We start from the raw sequence: 21,541 nt of genomic DNA on the forward strand, positions 1-21,541 counted from the left end.
TCCCCCCGGACGCCCTGTGCCACCCTGGACGCCCCCCTCCCCCGGTACGCTCTGTCCCCCGCCGTGGCTCTGACGCCTGGACGCCCTGTGCACCCCGGACGCCCCCGCTCCCCCGTACGCTCTGCCCCCCGGGACGCCCTGTCCCCCTGGACGCCCTGTTCCCCGGGACGTCGGTGGCAACAGCTGCCCGAGGAACTGCCGGGACGGACGCACAAGGGGTCGCCGCGTCCCTGAACGCACACCTGGGGAAGCCGACGGTGAAGTCCCGTCTGTCCCGCTGCGGCACCAGTCTTCTTACTCGGCTCGTCTAGATCGCAGCCACGTTGTAGTGCTTGTTTCCTCCTCATTTCTCGAGTTCCATGCACCGTGACCTCTCTGCTGCCACACGAGGTCGTGGTGCCCCTGATCTCACTGTACCAACAGGTGGGGACACGATGTTTTAATGATCATGTTAAATGAAGCAGTTCTCTTTTTCTGATTAGTTTCACATTCCCGCCCCTTCCCCTCTATATAAAGTCATGAAATCCCCAAACCTCTGTGAGCTGGGGCAGTCCTTTGTCATCCTGCCAATACCTCCCTCAGTTAATAAAGTTTGACACATATGTAAGATTAAGTTGTCCAATAAGTTTGTCTACCATAGACCTGGGCACTATGTTTGGCACTGATTATATATACAAAACCAAAACCCACAGGTAGCAGTCTGGAGAGCAAACGGAACCTACTGTGCTAAGATACAGATTAGGGAAATTTTTTTCTCCATGGAGAAAAAGTAACAGCTTATAACAGGAGAAAAACCATATAGCTTTCAAAGAAGAGTCCCTTGTCCCTAATCTAATTAGCTTTATGTGGAAAAGTTAAAAAAAAAAAAAGACATTAAGCACATTCAGGGCTCCCACCCAGACTGCTCCCTAAAAATAAATATAAAAAGAAATGAAGCAAAGATTGTTGCTACATATAGAGAAGACAAAATATGACAACGTGAAAAGATTGCTCAGGAAGCAATTACCTTCAGGCCTAGAGGGCTGATTTCCTGTGAAACATTAGGCAGAAAGACACAGAATAGCCTCGTATATACTGGAAGCTGACAAACTATACTTTTTTTATTTCTAATTATATATATATATATATATATATATATATATATATATTTTTTTTTTTTTTTAAATTTTACATCCAAGTTAGTTAGCATATAGTGCAATGATGATTTCAGGAGTAGAATGCAGTGATTCATCCCCTACATACAACACCCAATGCTCCTCCCAACAAGTGACCTCCTTAATGCCCTTTACTCATTTAGCCCACCCCTCACCCACAACCCCTCCAGCAACCCTCAGTTTGTTCTCTGTATTTAAGAGTCTCTTATGTTTTGTCCCTCTCCCTGCAAACTATCCTCTGTAGCTAGCAGTCAATACTTGCTGAATGACTGGGTAGCCTGTCGTTGTCCACTTGTTGATATAGTCTCTCTCAGCTTACTTCATCCTTCTGTTTTCCCCGCTGAGTTCATCATGCAGGAATGCAAACACTAGAGAGAGAAATCAGTTTTTGGATGGATCAAGGTGAAGTTGGTGAAGCACTGAATCAATGAACATGTAGCAGGATGGGATTCTTGCTCTGTGTCTCTAAGCATTAAATATGGTCACAAAGTGGTGGGTCTGTACCAAGCTCTGGCCATCGCGTCAGGAGATCCAGAACGCATGGGAGTACACAGTCCTGATGGTGGAGAGGACACTGCTGTCGTGGTGAGGGATTCAGGGAGCACTGGGCAGGGAGCCCAGGTGAGGGCAGCAGACACCACAGGTGAGGAAGGGGGCTCGCAGCTTGGGATATATCGTGGGACTAGGGAAAGTGAGGCTTTAGCTCGGAGGGTGACTATGTTGCTTCTGCTTTCTTGATAATCTTTTTTCTTAGTCATTTTCCTGAAGAAGTTTTGCAGGTAATTACTACAGTATTGCAACTAAGGATGAGGACATACTAGTGAATCACTTTGTGACATACATTTGTTTGTTGAAGCCACACTAACACTTCATTGATCAATCACCCACCTGCCTTCCCTCTCCCACCTTGCTTCCCCAGGGAAATCCTCAGCCTCTTTCCACAGTCACTGGCTGTTTCATGCGCCGCCTTCTCTCCATTCAAAGGAGGAAGGAAGAGGGACAAACATGACCCAGCCCCATCGATGGGATGGCACCCCCGCACCGGGTGGGGCTCTCTGGGCAAATTGTGACTCTGAGTTGTGATCCCCCGGTTGTTTACAAAATGGAAAGGAGACAGAGAACGCAAGGAGCGGGATGTGAACGTACATAACGCCACTGAGCTCTACCCTTATAAACGGTTAAAATGCTCAGTTGTGCGTGATGTGTTTTTAACCACAACTTAAAACAAGACAACCCGTGCCTGGCTGGGAGTATGGGGCTCCTGGGTCTGGCCGGAGAGGGTCCTGTCATCCGCAGTGTGAATATTCCGCCATCTGGAATATTCTATTCCTGTCCAGGTGGATACACGTTGTCAAGGACAGTAGGTGTGGGCGCTGTCGCACCTGGGAAGGCTGCTGGGACTCTGTCAGCAGGTTATCAGGCCAACATTTCCAAGGGGCGTTATTGCTGCGCAAGTCAACCTCAGCGCCTTACACCTGCCTGGTCGTACCCGAGTCTACGCAGGTCTCTCTCAAGGATGACGGTCCAGCCAAACCCCGGTAAAATAACTAGTGTTTCCAGGGGTGCCCTGGGGCTCCTGTGGGGGAGGTGAAGCGTGCCCGCCACGCTTATTTGGGAGGTGCTCCAGCTTGACCCTGTAAGGCGCAGCTGGTGACCTCTGTAGGAGGCTGAGGCCGTGTGAACAGAGGAGAGCCGTGGATGCTGACCTCGGAGGATGGGGGGATGTGGCCACAACCAGGGTCCGGCAGCCACCAGGGGACTGGCGCCACCCTCTCCGCCAGCGCCTGCGCGCGGGGACACCACAGCTGTGCCTCCAGGACCGCGCGAGTACGCGCATCCCCTCCAGCGCATGTCCCGCGAGACCACGCGCGTTACGCGAGAGCACAAGCATCCCCGCGAGAGCACGCGCGTCTGCGGCTTCCGGCAGTGACGGGAGCCGCGGGAACGTGCGGTGAGTTCCAGGAACGAGTGTGGGAAATGGTACCAAAGGCTAGGCTTCCTTGGAATGTCCGCAAACACACTCCGTGAAAGTTTTGAAGATGAAAGGCAGATCAAACAGAAACTGCAGCTGCTAACTTTACTGCGACCTTATTTCTGACATAAAATGCCCTCAGCGTATTCTCACGTATGGACCAAACTGCCTTCGTCAAAGGTGCGGGTCGTGGCAGCCCCGCGCCTGCGCAGAGCAGACGCGGCGCAGTTTAGCAGCCGATCTGCTCTGTGACGACACAGAGACTGCTACGCCACCGCCGCCCGGCTCCTCAGGGACTGCCTGGTCCCCGCCCGCAGTGAGGGAGGCGGGCTGCCGGTGAGAGGGCGGAGGCCTAGCGAGGCGGAAGTCTCCAGCGGCTGTGTTCACGCCTCTAGGGGGCCGGGAGGGAGCACTTGCGCCGGAAGTGGTAGCGTGGCCGAGCGGTCTAAGGCGCTGGATTAAGGCTCCAGTCTCTTCGGGGGCGTGGGTTCGAATCCCACCGCTGCCAGGGCTTCTTTTTCTTTCTTCACGCGCAGTGTGGACCGTTCCCACATCCTGAGTCAGGTCCCTTTTTCTCCTCCTTTGACTCGTGTTTACTCCGGATACAGCCGCGGCCCGGCCAGGAGGTGCTTTTGTTCTCGCGGTCCTCAGTACGAACGAAGGACCGTACGACAGACTCCGGCATCCCTTTGTACCTCGAGGCACATCCTCCGACGCCTGTGAAGGAATAAGATGTGTCCAGAATGGCCCCGGATCTTCCTGAGGCCCCGGCAGCGGCCTGTCTCGTGTCTGGAACCCTGTGCAGATCCGACAAGAGACCCCCCGCGGAGGGGGTACTGGTCCCATGACTGCGGACACACCCGCCAGCGCCAGGTGCGATCCAGCGACAGGTGTGTCCCAGCGCCGGGTGCCTCCCAGCCCCAGGTGCTCCCCAGCGCCAGGTGCCCCCCAGCGCCAGGTGCCCCCTAGCGTCCGGTGCGTCCCAGCGTCGGGTACCGTCCAGCGTCGGGTGCTCCCTAGTGGCGAGTACCCCGCAGCCGCAGGTGCCCCCCAGCGTCAGGTACCCCCAGTGCCGGGTGCCCCCATCGCCGAGTGCCCCCCTGCGGCGGGTGCCATCCAGCGCCGAGTGCTACTTCTAGAGGCGATCCCCTCCCCTCTGCGTGCTTTTCTGCTTCTGCTCAGCTGCGCCGCACGTCGCCGCCGCTTGGGGGCTCCCTGCTCTGAGCAGATCTTTTGCACACAGGCCTCATATTCATCTTCTAGTCCTTAGTGTGGAAGCTGTTTTCTCCTGGATGCCTTCCCTGGCCTCCCTCTGCCTCCTATCAGCTACAGGGTTAGTATTAGGGAGGGGATATGGAGAAGAGCTCAGAGAACCTCCGCCTCCACCATGAAGCTTAGAGTCCAGTGGGGTTCACAAGCATTACATAAGTTGTTACGAAAATATGGTAACATGTCTACCTAAAAAGAGAGTTCGCATGTGGACTTTGAAGTTCTGGATTTAGGACAACAGAGAAGTTAGAGAATAGCAGGGGCTCAGGCTGGATGGAAGGACACACACCACACTGTTCACCAGACTCTCCGTTTCTGCGTGCATTGTATCTGTACCGATTTCACTCCCCAGCAACCAATTCTCCGGTTTTCTGCAGACACCCATAAGGCCCACAAGACTGTACCCTGCTTTAGATGCCATTTGCAGGTCCCAGACCTCCCTTCTAGCTGACTGACCAGCTACAAATCAGGGGTTCCCGAGACTCCCTCCTCAGGTTTGATAATTTGCTCAAATGGCTCAGAACTCAGGCCCACATCTGACTTTCATTTACTGGTTTATTATAAACAACTATAAGTCAGAAACAGCCAAGTGGAAGAGATGCACAGGGCAAGGTGGGCACGGGGTGGGGGGATCCGGAGCTGCCCTGCCCTCACCAGGTGGGGCACTTCCCAGCACCTCCAGGCCTTCATCAGCTGGGAAGCGCTCCTAATTCTGTCATTTAGGAGTTTTTATGAAGGTTTCATCATGTAGGGATGATGGATTATAATCCCTAGCCCCTCTCCCCTCCCGGAAAGCTTGGGGATGGGGGTTGGGGCTGAAAGTTCTAGGCTTCTAACTATGGCTTGGTCTTTCTAGCGACTAGTCCCATTCTGAAACCTACCAACACGGCCATGTTAGAACAAAAGAGGCTCCTGGCACCCAGGAAATTCCAAGGGACTTAGGAGCTATGTCAGGAAATGGGGACAAAGACCAACTATATATTTCTTATTATCCCCCAGAGCAGTAACTGCCCTTTCTCCTGGACTGTCTTTCAAGGATACTCATATAAAGAACGGCCTGGGAAGATAGACATAGTGTCTCCATCTGGTGCAAAGGATAGACGTTCATACTGAGCTCCCTGTGCTCAGAGTGGCTACCCACTGTGTGTGCAGGCATCCATCTCAGCCCATCTGAGTCACCCCTGTGGGAGCTGGTGCTTGAGGAATCTGTAGAGGCTGAGAGCCTGGCTCTTGCTGTTACGGTGAGAAATAAAATGTCCTTTGCCTCTGTAGGGTGGTAGAATAATTCTTTGCCATAAGAATTATTTTGAGCTAAAGGCACTTACAAATACAGCTGCAAGAAGGGTGTTCTGACCCTCTCTTTTTTCTTCTGGAAAGGAGATAAAACCCGTATGTGGAAGATGTCCACCTTATATCCCAACACAAAAGTAGCATTCTTATCATGGAGGGCAGGAGGCTGAAGTTGAGAGAATTCTGCACAGACCTCCTTAAAATAATTTTTCCTTTAGCCTCACCTATTTTAGTTTCCTTTCCACAATTGCTTCTCCGTTCAACCTAATGTAAAGGCATTTCAGTTTTGCCACTGGTTTGATATTCGTTTCCTTAGGAGGGTTCATGTGTTGTGTAAAAAACTTACACGAGGTCAGTTTGTGTGTTTTTGTCTTGTTCCTGCCCTCTGTCGGGCCAGGTCAGGGTCCTGAGAGAGTGGAGGTAGAGTTTTGCCCAGCTTACATCTCTTACATCTCTTGTGCTCCGCCAGCACCCTTGATGCTCTGACAGGCTAATCCGTGTCTTTATCAGACTTGATAGATGCATGTTGTCAACCGGCAGAGAAAAGAGAAATTAGTGCTTTCACTTTTACATGTTAGTGTTTAGATTGTAGCACATAAGTACAAGCTGCAGTTCGCATCCAGGGATTACAGTTCTGCAAAAGGACCCAGATGTGAGGAGTACATCAGGGGTCAGCCAAACAGTCATCATCCTCCTATTGCTGTTTCCATCCTTGTCCTCTTAAACACTGGTCTTTTCTTCCTGCTTTGGAATTTGTGCACCTATCCCACAGCCGATTTCTGTCTTCCTTCCTCTCTGTACTGTGCACTTTCTCCTACTGAAACAGGTATGAAATGATGATGCCATTGATGAGATACCTGATATTTGCCATCTCGTGCAATTTGATCATGCTGGATTTGTTAGTTACCTTATGTTTTCACGTGATTCGTTTCCTGCCACCATTGGATATTTCCCCCTAATTCTTCAAAATAACAGTGACACTCCTAAATACTCTTTCCCAAGTAGCCAATGCATCAGTTATTATTTTTCCCTGGAGATCTTTCTCTCAGTCTTCTCTGCCTCGCCGATCTGGATCGGCTGCTGCCGGGGTCAGTGGTTTGCCTTGGCTGCTTCCTTTTGCAAGTTTGCTTTTTGGATATTTATTTATTTGATTGATTGATTTATTTTATTGATTTGTTTGGGTGGAGTGTATGATAAAATAAGCATGTGAGGTAAAGTTTTTGAGACCTTTCCTGTCTTTAAGATACCTATTTTACCTCCTAGTGGGTTAATCCTTTGAGTATAGAAACTGAAGTTAAAAACATGTTCCATTAGGATTTTGAAGCCATTGCTCTATTGTCTGTCATCTTCAAGTGCTATTCTTGTTTATTCCCAAGCTAATCTATTTTCTTCTCCTTTGTACTTGACTTTTTTTTTTTCCTGCCTGAAAACTCTGGAAGTCTTTCTTTTATGCACAGGATTTTGTGATTTCTCATTGGTGTGTTTGGTGTAGATGTTTTGCCGTTCATTGAATTGTGTGCTAGGCAGGGCTTTCTCTCTAGGAGCTAATTTTCTTACGTGATTATGTTGATAATTTCCTGTCTGTTTTTATTGTTCTTTTGGAACTTCTAACTGGGATCCCTAGACTGCTCCTCTAGGTTTTTTTGCTTTCTTTTTATTACATTTTATACATTAGAAAAGATATCCAAGTATAAAAATTTTGAAGTGCAATATTAAAATGAGCACTTTTGAACTTGTCACTCAAAATCTAGAATTGTACCATCCAACACAGTATCAACTGGCCACCTATGGCTACGGAGCACTTCAAATGTGGCTAGTGTGACTGAGGAACTGAATTTTTAATTCTAACTATTTAAAAGTTATATTAAAAAGACAATTCTGGGGGCGCCTGGGTGGCGCAGTCGGTTAAGCGTCCGACTTCAGCCAGGTCACGATCTCGCGGTCTGTGAGTTCGAGCCCCGCGTCAGGCTCTGGGCTGATGGCTCGGAGCCTGGAGCCTGTTTCCGATTCTGTGTCTCCCTCTCTCTCTGCCCCTCACCCGTTCATGCTCTGTCTCTCTCTGTCCCAAAAAAAAAAAAAAAAAAAAAAAAAAGACAATTCTGCATTCTGTTATTGGAAAACTTTTAAGTATGTTCGGGACAACTTGGCTTTGTGAATTTATTTCTCAACTGTAAGTTTTAGGAATGCGAGCACAGATCTGGCACATTGTCTCTGTCGGACCGGCCCGGGCTAGAACATTACTAAGATGTTCACACCAACTATGAACAACTATGAACCTCTCTCTTACCCTATCACTGATTCCTTTTGTCACTGACTCCGTATCATTCCTTTACTTAAACAAATAATCTACACTTATGAATAGATCACTAATCAGAGTATTATTTTGTTTTCTATGTTTTTGAACCTTGTGAAAATGGTACCAAACTGCATGTTGTCTTATGGGACTTGCCTTTCCTGTTCGACAAGAACGTCCGCTCTCTACCCATGTTCGTGGGCACGTTCACCTCTGTGACATACTCATCATTTAAATCTTGCAACGTTTGTTTTCCTACTTACTGTTGGTGAACACTGGGTTGCTCCCGGGGTTTTGCTACTACGAGCAGATGTGCTGTGAAGATCCTTGCACGTGGCTCTCGGTGCGTACGTGCAGGACCTAGGACCATTCCTAGGAATGGAACCACAGAGTTGTAGGGCATGGTTCAGCTTTACAGGAGAGCCTGCTTGTTTCCCAGTGTGCCTGCATCAGTTTTCAGCACGGCCAGTGAGTACCACAACTCCGCATCCTTGCCAAAACTTGGTCAGGTCCGTTTTATCTTTCTCAACCTAGCGGAGTCTCACAGCCGTCACTGTGCTCAGAGTCCCTGGTTACGAGACTGTACACCCTTTGTGTGTGGTCATCATGTTTCCTGTGAAATACTTCTTCGTGCCTTCTGCCTGTTTTGAGGTTGTCTTTTGCTTATTGATTTAAAGGAGTTTTTATATAAGGTCAAACCATATTAAACTGCCACTATTCAACCTGTAAATATGGCAGTTCATGTGACTAACCCTAAAATATTTTGGATGACAATTATTTGCCCAAGTATGTGAGTTCAAAATGTTTTTTCAATTCATGAGAAAATTGTACTTTCCTTTTCTTTATGGTGAATTTGATGAAAGAAATTCATTTTAATCTAGTCGAATTTATCAGAAAATTTTTCTTTAAAAGTAACCTTTTTGGTGTCTTGTTTGAGAAATCTTTTCTTGACCTGAGGGTATACAAATATTATCCAAAATTTACTTGTAAAAGGATAAAAATTTGCCTTTCATAAGGCAAATTCTTGGCTAAGAATTACATTGCAATATAAATTATAGAATCAGTTTGCCATTTTCCACAAAAATGCACTCTTGGGATTTTTATTTAGGTTGCAGTGAATGTGTTGGTCAATTTTGGGAACTGACATTTTAATAACACCGAGTCTTCCAATGCATGAACAAGTATAGTCTTGGCCAAGAACAGTCAAATCAGTCTTGAAGAAAAAGAAATAGGACTTCGTCTACCAGATGAAAAGATATTATAAAGCTGTGGTAATTAACCAGTTTGGCATTGGTGTAAGGATAGGCAGTCGACCAATGGAACAGAAGGGGAGGGTAAGACTTCCAGACCCTAACCCTCCCAAACCCCTCTTCAGCGTGACTGTGTCTTCCTAGAATTCTGCTAGGGTCCTGCCACCTGCTTGAAAGATCCTTTGCTGACTCTCAGTCCCACAGTGAGAAACCCTGCTTCCTGGCTTGAACTCCAGGAATCTTTTGAGGTTTCTTGAAGATTTAAAAATAAACTTCGTGAGAAAACACTAAAGAAATTTCAGGTATTTTGTCTGGTGGAAAAAGAAGTGTTTGATTTGTCTTGAAAATTTTCAAAGAGTATCTTGTGAGAAGTGGGTTAATATTGCTCTGTAATGATCCCAGGGCATCGAACTGCACCCACACGTAGAAGCTACAGAAAGAGGGGGTGCCTGGGAGTAGGCTCAGTTGACTGAACATCTGACTCTTGATTTTCACTTAGGTCATGATCCCAGGGTTGTGGGATTGAGCCCCATGTCAATGTGGAACCTGCTTAAGATTCTCACTCTCTCTAAAAAAAAAAAGAAAAGCTACAGAAAGACATTTCTGTACATGGGTGATTTTAAATCTGAAACCTGTATCTTACTCCTTTTGAAAAATGAGTGAAGTGGTCATTCTCTACTTCCTTTGTGAAGGTCAAGTGAAACAATCTCGTCATATCAATGTTTAGTGTGAAATTTTTCTCAGATTTTGCATTTAGAATGTAATTAGGTTAAAAAACTATTACCTGGTGAGTTTTTAAGTAAATTATAACTAAATCAATAACTCTAGTTTTGGTAACTCCTCAGAATTAGTTACAAGAATCTTAGGGTTTTAACACTAACATGTTTTGTTATTCACCTATGCTGCTCACCTTTGAATTCCTTCCACATCATTCAGGCCAAGCCTACTACCTTATGGCAGACCTCTTTTAAATGTACAGACTTTTCCCAAAGGTAAAATATCTGAACTTTCTTCAGTGTTTCTTCACTATATTCATTTTAATGCTCAGGAAACACCAGGAGATTCCTGGAGTTTAAGCCAGTAATGGGAGCTTCTCACTGCAGGACTGAGAGTCTTTCCAGCAGGTGTCAGGATCGTAGCGGAATTCTAGGAAAACATAGTCATGTTGAAGATGGATGGGTGAGGGTGGGTCTAGAAGGCTTCTATTTGGGCTCATCAATACAGAGTCCTCTGAATTCTCACAACAGATTGTCAGGCTGGCCATGCCCTGTGGTTAACTGGTGTCTGAAACGTAGCTCTCCAGTCAACAACACAAAACGTCCACGCTCGAGGACGGTCCAGAACTTAAACGGGATTTGTCCTGTTGCCAGATTCTGTTAAAACTCATTGGGGAAGGGAGATGAAGGATTGCCCTGTCAGGTTCTCAAGTTGGGCTGAGGACCTTGAGCCCCAAATCCCAATATACACCGTAGCGTGTGGGTGCAGAAACAAATGTTATGAACATGTATATGCATTTTCCAAGAGCAGGTACCTGCTGTGAAAAAACCTCAGATTTTCCAGGAAAGCATGATATTTTGCCATCGAGCATTAAAGTACAACATGTGTGCACATGTGGGGGAGAGTGCTGCTGGTATTTGTTGACCATCAAACAAACGGTCCTCAGACTCAAAAAATTATTGGAAAACCACTGCCAGTGCTCCAGACATACCGTGAATTCTGTCCTTAGGTCATGTTTTCTCACCCAGAAGCCACGTATCCAGAATTTTCTCCTCCATAGAGACAATGCCATTGAGTTATGTCTTTAATGTTTTCATCTTGGCTTTCACTAATAAACTATGTAAGAAATGGCCACATAAATAAAAAGAATTTTTTTTTGTAGAAACTGAGCCTAAGGAACAATGTTTCAATCCATCCTTTTTAAAGATAAACCATATTGTTACTAGAAAATTGCATCTCTTGGACACTTTGTCCTTCAGTATTAGATAACCTGTAACCATTTCCCAAAACGTTTTCTGTGATACAGGAGCCCACTAAGATGCTTCAAACAGGACTGCGGTCGGTTTTGGAAAGAAATTTTTTTATTGTTCTTTCAAGGTTTAGAAAAGATATTAATTAGCATATCATAAAGCGAGAAGTCTTTAATTAAAAAAGCCACCCCTAGCCAGCCTTTCCTAAAGTCATTCTTTTTTTAAAAAAAATTTTTTTTTCAACTTTTATTTATTTTGGGGACAGAGAGAGACAGAGCATGAACGGGGGAGGGGCAGAGAGAGAGGGAGACACAGAATCGGAAACAGGCTCCAGGCTCCGAGCCATCAGCCCAGAGCCCGACGCGGGGCTCGAACTCACGGACCGCGAGATCGTGACCTGGCTGAAGTCGGACGCTTAACCGACTGCGCCACCTAGGCGCCCCTAAAGTCATTCTTTTAAAAAACTTAGGGGCGCCTGGGTGGCTCAGTCACCTAGGTGTCAGACTCTTGGTTTCGGCTCAGGTCATGATCTCACGGTTTCATGGGCTCAAGCCCCACATTGGGCTCTGTGCTGACAGTGCAGAGCCTGCTTGGGATTAGGTCTCCCTCGCTCCCTGCCCCTCCCCCACTCACGCTGTCTCTCTCAAAAATACACTTGAAAAACTTTAACGTGTAAAACACCTTTGAGAAATGTTGGATAGCCCATTGCTCATCTTGTCCCCTCCCCCCGCCCGCCCCAGGAGCTGAGGAACTTAGAACTACATTTAATTCTCAGTTATGGTCATTATGCTAATTATGTTGACATGAGCATCTTCTAGGATTTTCAGTCTCTGACAGCCTTATTCACCGTGGGTCTTAATTCTGTTTGTAGACAGTACTTGTGACATTTGAAGGGTAAAAGTACAAAGAGATACTGAAAAATGTGAAAAAATAGCCACAAATTTCTAAGACACTTGAAAGAGCATTTCATCCATCACAAATAAATATAGCAAATCTTTAGGAAATGAACACGTTGACATCTTGATGTATTTATAGGAAAGTGAGATGGGCTTTGTGCTCTTTCCCATGTAAACTGTTACTTGAGCAGTGCATCCTGCTTACGTCTGATTTCTAAATCTGCCTTCCTTTCCCATCCTGACCCCACATGGGAAGTACCATTCAGCCCTTAAGTTAAAACAACACAGAAAAACCTTGCCAAAAAATGGTCGGTGTTTCATCAGGTAGAACACGGTGGGTGCTGAGCTGAGTTGTGGCTTCGCATCTAAGACGTGGTGCGGGCGAGTCTGAGCGTGGAGGGGGGGGGGCGTTGGTGCAGAACCGCCCGGTGAAGTGATCCTGAGCGAGTGTCCTCTTTTCATGCCTTCGCTTCCTCATCCCACAGGGCAGTTCTGTGGTTAAGTGAGTTGACGCGCGGCAAAGCCTTGGGCTACTGGGCAACGCCCTGGAAGTGAGTCCCTGAGCAGCCGGGTCAGGACGGGCTCTGGGGATCCCAGTCAGGGAGGGGCCCGAGAACCGGGAGGCCCCAGCGTGCGGAACCCCGGGTGCTGGTGGTCAGTCCCCGACGACCGACAGGGTGTGCGAGGCCGATCCTGGGGCGAGGGCTGCCCCCAAAGTGCCGTCCAGCTCGTGGGTTCCGCGCGCCGGGTGGATTCTTTTCTTGTGTCCGGTCAGATTGGCGCTCACCCGGAACGCTTTCCCACACTGCTCGCACTCGTAGGGCCTCTCGCCGGTGTGGACGCGCTGGTGCCCGAGCAGGGCCGCGCGCTGGCGGAAAGCTAGGCCGCACTGGCTGCAGGGGTAGGGCCTCTCGCCCGTGTGGATCCGCCTGTGCTGGGTGAGCACGGAGCTCTGGGGGAAGGCCTTCCCGCACACGTCGCAGGCGAACGGCTTCTCCCCGGTGTGGACCCGCTGGTGGGCGGTCAGGTTGGACTTGCCGCTGAAGGCCTTTCCGCACTGGGGGCAGGCGAACGGCTTCTCCCCGGTGTGGACCCGCTGGTGCACGGTGAGGCAGTGCCGGTCCTGGAAGGCCTTTCCGCACAGCCCGCACGGGTACGGCCTGTCCCCGCGGTGTCCCCGCTCGTGGGCGCGGCGCCGGCACTCGTGCCGGAAGGCCCTGCCGCACTCGCCGCACCGGAAGGGCTTCTCCGGGGCGGGGGCCCCCCGGGACCCGGCCGGCCCCGCGCGCGCGTGCACCCCCGCGTGCTTGCGGAGGTCCGAGCGGCGGCGGAAGGCCCGGCCGCACTGGCCGCATGTATACGGGCGCTCAGCTGAGTGCACGCGCGCGTGCTTGGCCAGGTCGGAGCTCCCGCGGAAGGCGCGGCCGCACTGCGCGCAGCCGAACGGCCTCTCCCCGGTGTGGGTCCGGCCGTGCGCGGTCAGGCAGTGCTTGAGGCCGAAGGCCTTCCCGCACACGCCGCACCGGTGCGGCCGCTCCGCGCTGTGGACCAGCCCGTGCCGGCGCAGGCGGCCCCTGCTGCCGAAGGCCTTCCCGCACTGCGCGCACGCGTGCGGCCTGTCCCCGCCGTGCTCCCTCCTGTGCCGGCACGCGGCCGCCCTGCTGCCGAAGGCCTTCCCGCACTGCGCGCAGCCGAAAGGCTTCTGGCCGGTGTGCGTGAGCAGGTGCGCCGCCAGCTGTCCGCGGGTCCTGAAGGCCTTCCCGCACTGGGCGCACGCGTGCGGCCTCTCTCCGGAGTGCACGCGCTGGTGCAGGACGAGGTCCGAGCGGCCGCGGAAGCTCTTCCCGCACTGGGCGCACGGCCGGGGCCCCTGGGCGGGGCGGGCGCTGCGCGCTGCGGGCCGGCCAGTCCCCCCGTCCGCTCCTGGCGACCTCCTCGGGGACCCAGGCTCCGGGACCCAGACCCCTCCGCGCTCCAGGACACGCTTCGCCTCCGGCCCGCGGCGGTCCCCGTTCTCAGGCCGCGTGTGGTCCGCCGACACTGAAAAGAGGAAGCAAACACCGGGGCGAGTGGAGCCGGGTCAGGACCGGGTGATCTGACCGGCAAAGGCTGGGGCGGGTTCGGTAGTGGCAAGTTCCCAAGTACCGCGCTGTTCACACTGAATAAACCTGATGAAGATCATTGCACACCTGCTCGCTCCCCAGACTCACCAGAGAAGCGAGTGGCAAATCCAAACGCCTGCCCACCTCAGGCAGGAGACGCAGCCTTCAACCCTGTCCCTCCCGGACATTGTACAAGTTACCCCCGTGGAGCCTGTCTGCGGTATGACTGCTGCCGGGGTAGGGCGGGGGAGGGGGGGGTCTGGGCCGGCGCTGACCCAAGCCGGACCCCCGCTCCCTGGACTCCGGGCCCGTGCTCCCTGGACTCCGGGCCCGCGCTCCCTGGACTCCTCCCTAGCCTCTGGGCTCGCACTTATATCCAGAGCCCCAGCCGCTCAGGGGAGGGAAGGCGTGGGCACATGGACTGAGCCACTGGGAAGGAAAGTGGGCCAGGGAGGGAGGGGTGGAGGGACAGAGGCAGGCAGACCCGCAGGGGGCTGACATGCCCAAGTGGTACGAGTAGTATGAGTACTACGATAGTAGGTGTGTGTTTACAGAAGCCAGCAGGGGTTAACTCTTCCTGCTGTCAGTCTTCCCATGACCCCCACCCTGACCTGTGCCCTCTACTTCTAGTGCCGGGTCATCAGGTCATTCCGGGTTGCTCACTGCAGCCCCACCGTGTTCTACTCTGCTTCCAAAATCTTCTTTCAAAAAATAAGGTCTTATCACGCCACTGCTGCGCATAAAGTAGTTCGGGGGTGCTCCACAGTAAACCAGACAGACGGGGGTAAAGCCTGCAGCTCTGGAGAGGGAGCATCTAGCCTGAAATCCTAGCTCCCTTCGGGGCGCTCCACAGTGAACCAGACAGACGGGGGTGAAGTCTGAAGCTCTGGAGTGGGAGCACCTGGGCTGAAATCCTAGCCCCGACACCTAAGGGAGGTGTTGCATGTGTCTGTGGCCAGACCACCCAGGTGAGCACTGTGTGCATCCACCTCAGGGCTCAGAGCTGAAGCGTGAGGGGGACAGGGAAAGGAAGGGTCAGAAGCCCAACACGGGGAAGGTCCTGAAGGACAGCTGGAGGCTTTCTGGGCACTGGAGTAACTGATCCACAGAAGGGAGACGAATTCTTGGAGCCTTTCAGAGGACCACATTGCAAAGGGGCCTGTTAGGGTGCATAGAAGCAATTAATGACAGGATAATTGTTTGATTTGCTACTGTTTGTTTTCTCTCCATTAGGGTTTTCTAAGTGGACTTCCTCCAGGAGGGTGAGGATGGATGACGCAGCACTAAGAACATACTAGAACCAGCTGTCACACGGCACACGGCTGGTGACTGGAGCTTCCCCGTCACTCACCTGGGAAGGAGCAGGTCAGGAACCCCCAGTCCTGCAGGTCCTCAGCGCAGGGCACGGCCCCTTGCTCCAGATGGGAGATGAGGGGTGGCTTAGGGCAGGCAAGGCCTGCTCGTGGAGAAGGGAAGTCAGTGTGCATAGCAGATCACCTCTGTCCCAACACCCGGCCTTGACCCTTCTGCTCACACTGCAGAGGAGAGTGTGAGCAGGGGGGAGAAAAGGGTGTACTTGGGGGGGTCTGCCAAGGTGTAAGCAAGCATGTAGGGATGACCTCAGAAAGGTCACGCTTAGAAGGGCAGAGGAGGAGACCCCAGGAAGCAGTCACTTGGTTGTATTTTCCCCGTTGTGGCTGCGAGGCAAGAATGAGGGCTCTGACTTTCACTGGGAGGCCCGGAGACGTCAACAGACAGCAAGTAAAGAGTAAGGACAGGAAAAAGGACTAAGCCAAGCACGGGGTGTCCTCACCAGCCGACAGCATGTTGCCATAGTTCTCCAGCATCACGTCAGTGTACAGGTGCCTCTGGGTGCGGGTCAGACACTGCCACTCTCCGCTACTGAAGCACACGGCCACATCCTCAAACGTCACCGCGTCCTGCAAGGATATGCTCCCGCTGACCCGGAGGAAACCCCAGTCCCCAGGAAACAGACGCAGAAGAAGGGATTCTCAGGAGGTTTCTAGAAATGAAAGGTGGTTACTGTTCCACATATATTTGGGGTTGCGGTGGAAGGGGGCATAGGCTGTGCACAGCGAAAATCACGACCGGGAACAGTCCACGAATGGTGTGGCATCCAACAAAGTGTTCCTTGTGAGCGGAATGCCTGGATTGGGGGGGGGGTGGGTCAGGGAGCGAGTGAAAACGAGGCCGTATTCAGGACGTGGTGCTGTATTTCCAGGAAGGATGGAGGGGCCTCAGCTCGCCTGGGCCCCACTCACCGGTGTGGTATTTGCTCCTGGCCGGTCTCCGTGGCTTCCGTCGTTGGCAAAGGCAGGATGCTGAGGAGCCCGCAGGGCTGAGGGAAGAGAAATGAGTCAACTTGGCACGGTATTGACGAGACCCTGTGCTTTCCTCCTCTTCCCTAACGTGCAAGTCTAGACCACACCTTCCCCTCATTTCTCCAGCCTGTTTCCAGCTTGGGCAGCAGGCCGTGGCACACAGCCATGCTGACGGTAAATGCCTGCTCTCCCTCACCTACAACGTGGTTTTCTGTGGTCGCTCTTCATCCTAGAGTAACCTCGCCTGTCCCCAAGCCCACGTCACTGACTCCTGGCTGGTTCGATGACCTTCTTCCAGGATCTGAGTGTTGAGGTCACTTCCTCCAGAAGGACTAGGGATGGGGATGGATGGGGATTGGCCCACAGCTTGTTCCTTTAGGTAACTTACTAGCTGGCCTACCTCGGGCCATTTTCCCTTGTTCTTACTAGAGAAGCAGCACGTGTCCCGACTCTGAGTCTCCCGTTAGCTCCTGGCACGGAGCCACCGTCCCCTCACCGTGCTGCAGTGCACGCAGCGTATGCAGCATGTGGTGTCCGGGTGTCTGGGGCAGCCCGTAGGGCACTTCGGCCCTCCACCTGGCCGGCCCACATAGCTGGCTAGGGAGCCCTAATTCACTCCTCAGGGACCAGCTCCACCTTTCCTTAGCTTGTGTTTGCAGTGACTAACCTTTCTAGAAAGTTCTTCAACACATCCCCGATCCGAGTCTGAGCAGTCTCTTTCAGAAGATACCAGGGAGATTGGTCACCAACTGATAAGACTCTAGGATCACCCTGTGGACTTAGGTCCCCAAAATTTCATTCCAGTTTTACCAAAACTTCAATTTAGGAGCAAACTGGTTTCTTCCCAGAGAAATTTCCCAAGAACATTGTTCTTTGGTTTAGACCTGGGCTGTGTCTCAGTCCTCATGGGTCCTGCTCTCTTGTTCCATGTCTCACCTACAAGCCCACGCATTCTCTGACTGTTGGTTGCACATGGTCCCACACCCATTGGGCTCACAGCAGAGGGAGGTCTGCTCTGCAAGTATCCTCATGACATCAAAAATGTAACCTCCCAGCTCGGTTTTTTGTTCAATCCACATTTTATTTATTTTCTTCTTTTTTTTAATGTTTATTTTTGAGAGACAGAGAGAGAGATTGGACGTGAATGGGGGAGGGGCAGAGAGGATCTGAAGCAGGCTCTAGGCTCTGAGCTGTCAGCACAGAGTCCGACTTGGGGCTCAAACCCATGACCTGTGAGATCATGACCTGAGCTGGAGTCAGACACTTAACCGACTGAGCCACCCAGGTGCCCCTCAATCCACATTTTATTGTGGATGTTTTCAAATATACAGAAAAGCTGAAAGAACTGTTTGGTAAACATCCACATACTCCCCACTCATGTTCCACAATTAATGTTTGCAATAAACCTCTGTCTGCCTAACTAGCCCTGTCTCTACTAATCCACTCGTCTTTGCTGAGTTTCAAAGTAACGAAGACATGAGCAACTTTACCCCAAAACACTTTCTCCCATGTATCATTAACTGGGGTTCAGTATGTGTTTACATTCTTGTTTTTGAGTAACTTTACATACACATTTATATACACATACATACACAAGTCGTAAGTGTACCATTGGCTGAGTTTTGACAAAGCACAGCCCTATTTGGCCCAAAGTCCCCTCCAGAAACGTCCCCGTTGGATTTTGACTATATCTTCTTCACAGATTGGGATAGTCATTACGTCATAGTGGTTCTTCTTTTAAAAAAGTGTTCATCATGCTATTTTTTTTTTTAAAGTAGATTCCGTGCCCCATGGGAGGCTTGAACTCACGACCCTGAGTCCAAGTCATGTGCTGCACCAACTGGGCCAGCCAGGTGCCCCCAAAGTTTTTGAACTGTGGCACAGAATATGTGACAAAATTTACCATCTTAAGCATTCTTAAGTGTATGGTTCAGCAGTGTTGAAAACACACAATGTGAGTCATCTCCACAACTTTTTCATCCTGCAAAACTTAAACTCTCTATGCATCACACAACCTGCCTGTGTCTCTCCCTCCCCAGTCCCTGGTCACCACAGTGATTCTTAGGCTTTATTTTTTTAGCTTTAGATTTTGAAAGGTCAGTTTCTGCCCTCAAGTTAAAAATGAATCTGGGACACAGGCTGTGTGCTCACGACATGAAACTACCTTGGTCAGCTCAGGCTGCCCTAACAAAATACCCCAGGCTGGCTGGCTCACTTCTCTCAGTTCTGGAGGCTGGACGTTCAGATCCAGGTGTCGGCCCCTCCTGGCTTCCGTCCCTCTCCTCTCACATGGGAGAGACAGAGTTCTGGGCCCCTCCTCATATAAGGACACTACTCTCTTCATTGCCATCCTTATGACTTTATCTAAACCTCATTTCTTCCCAAGACCCCACCCACCTCTCAATATCATCACACAGGGGTTCAGGGACATGTGCATTTTGAGGGGACACGTTCAGTCCGTAACAAAACTATTTGTTAAAGCTGGGCACAGATAGTATCTGGGATGAGGCTGATTCATTTATGATTCCTTATACAGTAGAAATGTCAGGATTTCTCATTTGGAAGTGCCAATAACATACTTTTTTTTTCGTTGTAGACAATAAATACTAAAAGCCTACTTTTGAGGTGCCTGGTGCCTCGTCCCCTGTCCAAAGGTCGGTGCCATTCAGGGTCTGCCTGTAGGACTCCAGAATTGCTAAACGCCAGGCCCTGGGTTTTACTTCCAGCAGCCACGTCTATACAGTCTTGTCCACCTTCCTCTGCACATGTCCCATCAAAGAGCATTTCTAAACCCAGCCTCTCATTTTCCCAAAGCTTCACCACAAGACCTTTGCTCCTTCTTGGCCAGTTGTTTCCAGGTACTCATTCTATACCTTTAAAATCTCAGGGTTCCAAAAAGGTTACAGAAGTAAAATTACATACACTCAAAATTTAAACGTTGGTAAAACTGGTGGGTGGGGTAGGAGTTACTAAATTATTTAAGTTTTATGCACACATATATGCTATTTATCATGTGTCAAGTTGTACATAAAACAAGTGATTGAATGCATTCCATTTCCTTGATAAACTGCTCTGAAGTACCTTAAAAAACTTTTTTTTAAAGTTTATTTATTTTGAGAGAGACAGAGACAGAAGGGGAGGGGCAGAGAGAGAGGGAGAAAGAGTCAATCCCAAGCAGGCTCCATAGTACTGTCAGCTCAGAGCCCGATGTGGGGCTTGATCCCACAAACCATGAGATCACGCATGACCTGAGCTGAAATCAAGAGTTGGACATTTAACCGACTGAGCCACCCAGGCATCTCCGGCTTTGTAGAGTCTTTTATTATTTTTTCCAAATTTGATTTAAGATGAGGGCAGAAACTGAATAATTTAGTTTCTCTCAATACTGATCCAAGCCTAGTATAGAAAAAAATAGAAGGCTTCCAATAAATGCTCAATAAGGAGATTTCCAGGCCCCAGGAAGCACCCTACCCACCATGCCCCTGCTCCGTTTCAGCTGCCAGGGCCCCTGGCACAGCCTCCTGTGCGCCTCACCTCCTTCCTGCAGGAGCTCGGCATCAGGGGCCCGCTGGTGTGGTCCGGAACTCCCGTCTGACAGCATCACCTGTCACAAGGCACAGAAACACTCCGGGAGGTTAGGAGGGAGGGGAAAAAGCTCTGGCCAGCTATGAAGGTTTGTCCTGGACGTCAACTCCCAGAAATATCAAGAGGGGCGAGGAATTCAGGGACTCGTCCCTGAGGAGAGACAGAAAGGGCATCCCATTACTGTCTGTTACTGGAAAGCTTAGGTGGTCGCCAGGCCATCCAGGAAACGCAATACTTCACAGCAGAAAACCTTACTCCCCCCCCCCCCCCCCCCCTCATGCTGCAGACCCTCCTTTTCTCACCCCCAGCATCCTTCCCCGGCTTTCTGTGGTCTTCCACCGCTGGCCAGGTCGCTCGCTGGCTGGGCGAGGCTCCCGCCGTCAGTTCTGGCCTTGCCCGGACGTCACGGTTTGACGTGGCCTGGGGGACGCCAGCGGCCTTCTGGGACACACGTGTTGGTGGTGCCCGCCAGAGGCCCCCGCGGACCCCCAGGGCAGCTGCTATTGGGCTTCATGCGTCAAAACCTGCCCTGGACTCGGGGCCTATCAGCAGCACTGACCTCGCTGTCATCGGTACCTTGTTTCCCTGCGTATTCGAGGGCAAGGGACAGGGAGGAAGCCGAACACCGCAAAGAGGGGGAGCCACTGAGGGTTCAGGACGGGAAGGCCAGCTGGGGATGTCGCGTGCCCGGGAATCCAGCCTCCTCCCTTCCCGCCTGGTCCGCATCGCCTCTCGGGGTCTCCCGCCTGTCTCTTCTCAGTACCGCAGTCAGAGAGGCCTGTCTACAACCTGGGCGGCTGAGTTCCGCTCCGCCTAAAACCCCTGGTGTCCAGTGTCCGCCTTACTCATACGCAGCGGCGCACAAAGCGGTGTAATCTACACGGTCCCACGACTCCCCTCCCAGGTCCACCCTCTCCCACCGCAGGGCCTTTGCACTGGCGCTCCGCCCCCCTCTCCCCCCCGCCCCCCAGCTTCCCAAGGTATCCCGAGAAGACACACCCCGGGGCCCTGTGCTCCCCGGATCCCGACGCCGCACTCGCTGCGTCTTCGCCTGCTCAGCAGCTCTTCATCCCGCCGCGACGCGCGGGGCTAGGATGCGCACACCACGTGCCCCGCTAACACCTGAGCTCTGCCCACCGTGCTCGCAGAATCCCCGTCTACACCCGCGCCCGCGGCTCAGAGAGTGAATACAGGCAGGGGCGCGGGCGACAAAGACGAGCGCCGGGCGGCTGGGGCCACAGGAGCCAGGGGCGGGGCGGGGCGGGGCGGGGCAGGTGTGTGTGGGAGAGACTCGCTGACCCGGCCACAACCCTGGGGCCGCCCCTGGGGCGGCTCGAAAGCCCGCCGCTGCGTCCCCGCCCCGCGCGGGGTGGAGGCACCAGTCTCCCCGCCCAGGTGTCTCCAGGCGCCCAGAGACCCGG

General features: G+C 51.4%; 2 long non-coding RNA genes and 1 other non-coding gene across 3 annotated transcripts; 2 read left to right on the forward strand and 1 right to left on the reverse strand.

The window, feature by feature from the left end:
- Positions 1-3,105: 3,105 nt before the first annotated feature.
- Positions 3,106-17,653, forward strand: LOC124529354 (uncharacterized). Its single transcript, XR_006966314.1, has 3 exons — positions 3,106-4,016; positions 15,427-16,229; positions 16,436-17,653. It is a non-coding gene; the product is annotated as an uncharacterized LOC124529354 (long non-coding RNA).
- TRNAL-AAG (transfer RNA leucine (anticodon AAG)) lies at positions 3,553-3,634 on the forward strand. Its single transcript has one exon. It is a non-coding gene; the product is annotated as a tRNA-Leu (tRNA).
- Positions 16,475-20,918, reverse strand: LOC124529355 (uncharacterized). The gene is made up of 3 exons (XR_006966315.1): positions 20,423-20,918; positions 20,070-20,139; positions 16,475-16,552 (listed from the first exon to the last, which is right to left on the reverse strand). It is a non-coding gene; the product is annotated as an uncharacterized LOC124529355 (long non-coding RNA).
- Positions 20,919-21,541: the final 623 nt, after the last annotated feature.

The sequence above is a fragment of the Lynx rufus genome, unplaced genomic scaffold, assembly GCF_022079265.1.
Source record: "Lynx rufus isolate CCGP_SWC_20201006 ecotype Redwood Valley unplaced genomic scaffold, mLynRuf1.p SCAF_6, whole genome shotgun sequence".
Classification (NCBI taxonomy): domain Eukaryota; kingdom Metazoa; phylum Chordata; class Mammalia; order Carnivora; family Felidae; genus Lynx; species Lynx rufus.